This window comes from Sinocyclocheilus rhinocerous, unplaced genomic scaffold, assembly GCF_001515625.1.
Source record: "Sinocyclocheilus rhinocerous isolate Xijiao unplaced genomic scaffold, SAMN03320098_v1.1 scaffold2664, whole genome shotgun sequence".
In the NCBI taxonomy this organism is placed as follows: Eukaryota; Metazoa; Chordata; class Actinopteri; order Cypriniformes; family Cyprinidae; genus Sinocyclocheilus; species Sinocyclocheilus rhinocerous.
Genome location: NW_015635763.1, coordinates 896,068 through 903,766, shown reverse-complemented (window position 1 = coordinate 903,766; position 7,699 = coordinate 896,068). Strand labels below are relative to the sequence as shown.

Sequence of the window (7,699 nt, the reverse complement as noted above, 5' to 3'; positions counted from 1 at the left end):
AAATAATTAACAGATTAACAAAACGAAAGAAAAAAGACTGAGTAAAATATGCTGCTGAGTTTGGTTAATTTTTGTGGCGCGGTGCTCTGCAAAAATTCACGGAAAGGAAACCGAGATGACAAGCGCATCCTAAAATAAAAGTAAACACATTGCAGTTTCGAAGGATCTGTATGACCAACAATTACGGAGTAGGCTATTTTATGTTTCCGCTGTTTGATCGCACCGGCGCCTCACGCACAAACACACAGCATTGCAAACGTTGCAGCCGTTAATTATCAGAATAAAATACATCAACCAAATATACACTGGTTAATTAAAATCGTCCATACAATCCGTGTCGTTCAGCCTGAGCTCGGGCCAAGCACATATTTGTTCATGTGAAGAGTGTGATTTTATTTAATTTTTTTGCAGAAAGCGCGTTAAGTACAAAAGCATGGTTTACATAGTAAATAATAGTTTAGCATTCAAATACATCGCGAATATAGAAACATGGATTCATGCCGAATGATAGAGGTAGGCTGCGTGAGAACACAGGCGTTTGCTTTCAGTTTCGCTTTAAATTCATTCAAATATGGTTAACACCCGGTCATGCATGAAAAAAAAGTACCATCATGTACCGTGAAACCGGTATAATTTTGAAAAATACCGTGATATACATTTTTGGTCATACCGCCCAGCACTACTCAAATGAAAATATGTATAGGAAAGTATCGCATGAAAGTGCACAGCAAGAAACACACAACGATATGGTCAGAAAGTGCTATGTAGTTGTAGTTCTGTAAAGTGGATCACCCCAGTGTAAACCGTCACATGAATGTGTGTGTGCTTTTGTATTTGTGAGTCATACTTCAGGTCATGACTGTACTGGGCCATGTGAGAAGCCTTGAATCCAGATTCATCCTTTACTCTGTCTGTAAACACCAGTTTCATCATGCAACTTGAAACGGCACACAATATGGCAAACGCTGTGCTATATTTAAAACAATAGCTCTTTAGCACCCTTGTTCTCTCTTGTAATGGGTTATATGAGGAGCAGTATGCTTAGCTGTTAAGGTCATAATCATAAGCGTCGCATTAAATATCGCATGCGATTTATCGTGCAGCCCTATTTATTATGAATTCATTTATTTAAAAATACATTAAAATGCATTTCATAAAATGCTATTTTTTTCAGGGGCATAAGGCAGTTAGAAATGTCAGGGTGATACAACCGTCCTGATATAATGAAGAAAAAAAACCTTTATTAAAAGAAATGAAACCCTTATTCAATAGTTTTTTTATTATTTCTTAAAGTTTATATAACACAGCCTCTCTGTTTAAAGACTAATAAGAACTTCAGATCATTTGACCTAATGACAAGTTGACAAGTATGTATATATAGTATATTCTATTCAAGGTGTAAAAGTATTATTATTATTTCATTTGATGGTTACACCACATGAATGTTTTAGAGAAAACAATTGAACTTGTTAAAGATTAAAGTTTCTAAAAATATGAAAGTGTATGCACAGTGTAAATTTCTAAGAACTTGGCAAGTGTGATGAAAAAGACAGCCTTATGTGCCACTGATCCATTTGCAATCAAGTTCAAATTCTCTGTCATCTCTTTAGAAACAGCAGTAAAATCCTCCGTATCCCAGTCCCTGTAAGGAGCTTTGTACATACATGTTTGTATGTATTTGTGAATCCTTTGCTCCTCCAGTGCTGTAATTGCAGTAATGGGTTTGCAGTGAGCTCGTGCGAGAGACGAGTGCAGTGCTTGCACCGATGTTTCCAGATGAATAACTGGGTCAGTTTAAAGACGATGCCTCTTATCGTCTCAGTTCATCAGGAGTGCTCAAATGCTCAGCTTTTCAGCAACCAGCCACAGTAAAAACTCACTATTCAGATGCAAGGAAATGAGTGTTTGTCTTTTGTGGGTTTATTTAGGACTGTAGCTGAATTCTGTGAATTCATCCATTCAAATGGCCTTCTCTCAAAACAAGTGATTTTTCTGTTATTTCTAGTACATTTCCGTTTCCTGTTTCATGTGTGAAGATTTTTAGTGTTAATGTCACCTACCTGCTGTAAGTACTCTGGATTAGGTCAGTGTGAACACACCCACAGAACAAGCACACTGTGCCGTCTCGTGGAAGAAGGCAACTATGTAAGCAACTATGTCAAATGGGAGACATCCAATATCAAAACTGCATTAACGTGCTCTACCAGCATCTTTGATCAAAAGCAGCTCTTCTGAAGAATGTTGGAGTGTCTAGTATCTCTTGCAGTGGGGGAGGAGTGATGCTTTCTATGGTCTGCTTATCTTGAGCCGCACAGCTCCTCTTCCTCCAGCTGCTACTCACTGGAACTCGCTATCACCCAGACAAAGAGCTCCAATTAAAAATGCATCAAGGTGTTTTCTCACTAGACAATGTGGGATATCAATCCAAATGCAGGCTCCATGAAAATAATCAGCCTCTGTTCATCAATAATGGATGCAGTGATCCGGCTTCTACGAGAGGTTTTGTATTTTGCTTAGACAGGATAATGTTAAGCTAAGCCAACTGCTTTATGAACTTCAAAAGAAGGCCTGTGTAAAGCATTATGAGTATTGTTGGTGGTCACAGAAACAGAATGGCTCACCAACTGCTTTAGGTCTATGTTCATTCTGTAACAGAGCTGAAGACTACATCCTGTTAACAAATGTTATAGCTCCTTACAGGGACCTGGAGTTTTTTTTTTTTTTGAGATTAATAAATTACATATAGTGCTGATTTATTTAGTGCTGACGGTTTTATGTGTTTAGTTTGTACTGTAAGATTTCAGTACACACTCATTCATTCATTTATTTATTTATTTGGTTTTTGGTGGTTCAGACTACACGTTTCAACCTGAACATTCTTCGTTTGCCATCTTTAACGACGTGCGTGCTTGTCATCGATAGTGCGGGACTAGAGAGATGTTGACATGAGTGTAAACAAACAATGGCTAGCAAACAGCGTGTTCTGCCCTGTCTTGTCGTCAGAAAAGACAGGGACACAAATCTGGATTGCATGAAGAGGACTTTCAAAGAGAACTGAGGTAAAATAGTTTTTAACTGACCTTTTCTACTCTGTCGCGGTAATCCCTCGAGAAAACATCATAAATGCAGGAGTATTGTAGCCATAGCTCCACGGACATTTCCTCCATTGTAAAATGACACCGATACCGTTGTCGCTCTTTAGTTTTGGCATGTTTGAAAGTATGTACGAAGGCACTTCTCTGCTCATATTGGCCTGTGTCTGTGACGGAGCTGTGATGGAACTCGTCGTGGACTACGGGAAAAAAAATTAAACATGCTACACTTTCTGTGTTGACGTCGCGAAGCGTCGCAGACATGGCATCGGTTGTCGTGCACTATGACACACTACACGAGATGAAACGATTGAATCTTGCGTCCCGACGCCCATTGTCGTATACGAATCCCCACGACACCCTACGTCAAGCAAATCATGCTAAAATCGTGTAGTCTGAACGGAGCTTTAGTGGTATGGTATGGTTTGGTTTAGTGTTTTATTCATCAGAGAATCCTGAAAAAAAAGAGTAAAATATATCAAAGAAGATTAAAATATAACCATAAGAGACTTCCTTAAAAAAAAATTATACTCTTTTCATCCCCAAACTTTTGAGCGGTAGTATATGTACGTATACAGACGTGACACTTTGAGCATTTTGCAAGATCAGATGAGCCCACTGACTTTTTTAAAGTATGTAATCAATTTTAAATATGATTTTGAAAATGCGTTCGATTTCGAAAATATATAGTTTTGTACATCCATAATAGTAAAATCTAAGACACAAAACTGTGCACTGCACAGCATCCATACAGAAAAACTACTAATACTAATTGCTGTCTTCATGTGTAAGGATGGCACTTAATAAATTTTGTTAGGTAATGTTTTAATAAAAATTTGTCATTAATATCATATCCTTTTGCGAACTTATTTCTTAATTATATTTAGCCATGTTGTCCATTGAAATTAATACTAAATAACAGGAAAGGGTTAGGGTTAACTTTTTTGTAAAAGTTTTGGATTTCACTATTGGGAGCTAAAATCATAGCCATTATGTAATGACAGCTAAGTTAAGAAAAAATAAATATTATTCATTTTTGATATGGGAAAAACTATAATAGTGATTTGCCTTAGTGATTTGAACATCACACGTAACATGATCCATGTTTGGCCTAATTATTTTGTGCACAAGCACACAATGAATCATTGTGCCTAATAATACTGAAAAAAGCTAATCGCTCGAGCAGAACTCGTCTGTGTGTAGAATTACTTCTCAAATAGACCCCTGCCTTTGACCTCATGAGGTGAGCCAGTATAGTTCTCCACTGTTGGATACACAAACAGCCTGTCTGGCAGCTGCAGTTTCCAGTCTTTAATGTTTGAGATGTCCACTCTCCGGCCAATAGCCCTTTCAACCTTAAGGGTCAAGAAGCTCCAATCACCTTATACCACACAAAAAGAGACTTTTCCATTCACCTCGAAACTCAACCTCGGCCAGTGACAGGCCTTGTTCCATTTCCAGTTTTAGAGTGCCTAGAGTGTTCTTTCACATGCTTTTCAGGACAGGTTTGATCATCAGTGCTTTATTTAAGCGGTAAGTAGTGGTCGACCGATATGGGTTTTTTGACTGCCGATGCCGATATTTTGGAATGCAGGGTATATAAAGCCGATATAATTTTATTTATTTTAATTAATATTTAAGAAATTTGAAATCAATTGAAAATGGATTAAAAATAATTGTGTAAAATAAACATACTTTTCACAAGCATTTTTCACAAATAAATATTTAATAAAAATCTAATTGAAAAGGAAGTAAACACTGTAACCAACAGGGCACTCAGTATTCTGGGAAGTTTGTGTGCATTGGTTTCAAATAAAGCCAATGAAAATGACATGAATATGACAGTGGCAAATGCATAAAGCGCAGCATAATTTGAAATCATGAGTTTAAAGTTAGTCGATCGCGCGTCTCCAGTGAAGCTGAACTCTCCTCCTGTCAGCATTCAATTCGCAAGGACCGACCGTCACGCAGAGCACACGCGATGATGCAGGATACAAATGCACACTTCATAAGATCTCAACTAGATTCGACTAAGTCTGCAAGGTTTGTGAAATTAAATGTTCATTAGTCCATTAGTTCATTAGTATACATTTTAATTCCTTTGTTTAACAGTTCTATCTGATTATTAGATAGACCTATCCATATTAGACAGAACTGTTAACGACGACAGCGAACAAGAGGGAGAATGTGAGCGGTGTTCTGAAGAGGGGGGTTAAAAGCATGACCATGAAAATAACCTATTACTTCTAAATTATTGTGTTTTTTTCTGATGTAAAAATCTTGATAACATTATAAAGGGACCTCAGAGTACAAAATAATAAAAAAGGCAGTTCATGACCACCATTAATAATTTTCCACAACTTTCTTAGGCCTGAAAAACACCATTTTTAAATTCACTGATATTTCCTGGTTTTCAAGAGCCATGGGAACCCTGGTGTGTGTACCTGGCTCTGCAGCTGACTCTGGCTCTCCTCCAGCTGTGCGATGCGTAACGTGCTCTCCTGCAACATGGTGTGCTGGTTCTGGATAGAGTGCTGCAGCTGCAGGTTCTCCTCACTGGAGCTTTGATAAGCCACACATTTCCTCTTCAGCTCTTCCTGCAGCTGTGACAGCTGATAAACATGCTACACAGAGTCATACATTAGGCAACAGGAGCTACTAACTGTCATTCAAATAATGTTCCCCAGGAAGAGGAAGTGCCTAGCCCTAGTGACCGACCTCACTGTTCATCAGCTCCAGTTGTCTATCATGATGTTTCTTTACCTCCTCCATCTGCTGGAGGTAATGACTCAGCTCCTCTTTACAGGAGGACAGTTCGGTCTGCAGGTTCCTAACCTAGAAAGAAACAAAACAGAAATTACAACCATGTCCTAACCAAGTATAGTGCAATAAAGTAATAAATCTCATGAGTTTTTGTCCTATATCTCAACAGCTAAATAATAATCAGTGTATGCACTTACTGGCTACACTACTTTCTGCTTTGAGGACTGAATGATTACTTGACACTAGAAACAGGATTGGGCAACCCTACTCCACAATAAGGTCCCATTAGTTAACATTCCTTAATGAATATGTTAACAATGAGCAATACATTTGCTACAGTATTTATTTAAAATTAGTTAATTAATAAAAATACAACTGTTCATTGTTAATTCATGTTTATTTGGTGCCATTGAATAATATTAACAGATACAACTTTTAATAATGTGTTAGCAAATGTTGACATATATCCACCTTTTTCCTGAATGCGGAAGTTTCACCTGACTGGAACTGCTTTACGTGGTGTACGTTTTTATGTGGTGTTTCTAGTCAAATTAACATTTTCCGAGCTAATAATATAATGTTAAACCTATGAAAATGGTTTTAAAAAGCACATGGCGCCATAGTTTTAAACACTTCACAGTGTCACCGTCTTTTTGTAGTAACTCACCTGTCATAGTTTAATGTGTGGATAGATGACATGAAGCAGCCCAATGTAAGCTGCATTGAAAACAGATGAGGGCACATATAGTTCGTGGGCTTTTGTCAACAAACTGATAAGAGCACACATTATTTTAACACAGTTTCAATTTAATTAAGTCAATCTTTTCTACCCTGTTTTAACATGGATTTCTATGGAGACCGGAACACGAAAGCACCCAAATGGAAGTTAGAATCCATCATGGCGGCACTCATCGGTTACTCAGGAAAAAGGTGGATATAATCAAGATGTAAACTGAGACTTTTTTTTTTACCTCAATAACTATGAATCATGGTTAGGTAATTTTAAATATCAACACTGCCAGGTTCTGTTAATAAAAATGTAGCTTTGTAATAATCACAGCAGAAATAAGGAAATATCTTTGAATATCGTGTTGGACAATGGGGGTGTGACAATGGGTGAGACAAAAAGGGTGATAACCATTGCTTTAGACAAAGAAATGCAATGCCATACTCTCCTGTTCTGTTCAGTGCTGAGTAGACAAATAAAGTAAAAAACAGTTAGTCAGTCTCACCACTGAAGCAGAGTCAGCAGCTTGTTCTTCAACATTTCTAAGTGCCTCTTCACTGCTTTTAGATTTTGCCTCAAAATCCTGTCCAAGGAACGAAGACATACTCCGTGAGAGATTTACACAAACTCACATCACTCACAGTTAACGTGTTGCAGTGCAGTCCAAAAGTCTGAGTAAAGTAAAACATTTTGTATTGAATAATTTATTACATTTTTTCTTTCATTAGAAATTAATGTAAAGTGTAAACCCTGCAAACAGCATCTTGTGCTTGAATGGAAGCAAGAACATCTGAATGTCTACAGACATTCACATGATCAATATCACACATTTCATTTGATTACTGACCAAGCAATAGTCAAATTTCCTCTTACTTTAAAGGTATGGTGGGCCAGTGGTTTTTTAAACTCTGGGTTGAGAATGAAAAATGAAACTTTTATAACGAAACAAACACATAAACAACAAAACGAAAGTACTCTGCAGCCACCTCACAGCAGACTCCAATGTGTATTTGTGTTTACGCCCTGGAGAGCATCAAAGGTTTGTATTTACGTGTTTTTGCAGCATTGAACATTTTAGCCAATCACAGATATATCTGTTGATTTGAGGAACACAATG

The 7,699-nt window shown here is 37.5% G+C and overlaps 1 protein-coding gene and 1 long non-coding RNA gene across 12 annotated transcripts in view; one reads left to right on the top strand and one right to left on the bottom strand.

Moving 5' to 3' along the window:
- The window catches only part of LOC107747466 (calcium-activated potassium channel subunit alpha-1), a 261,309-nt gene that overhangs the window by 137,452 nt on the left and 116,158 nt on the right, over positions 1–7,699 (top strand). The window lies entirely within an intron of this gene.
- Positions 5,541–7,161, bottom strand: LOC107747467 (uncharacterized). The gene is made up of 3 exons (XR_001640805.1): positions 7,088–7,161; positions 5,811–5,927; positions 5,541–5,704 (listed from the first exon to the last, which is right to left on the bottom strand). It is a non-coding gene; the product is annotated as an uncharacterized LOC107747467 (long non-coding RNA).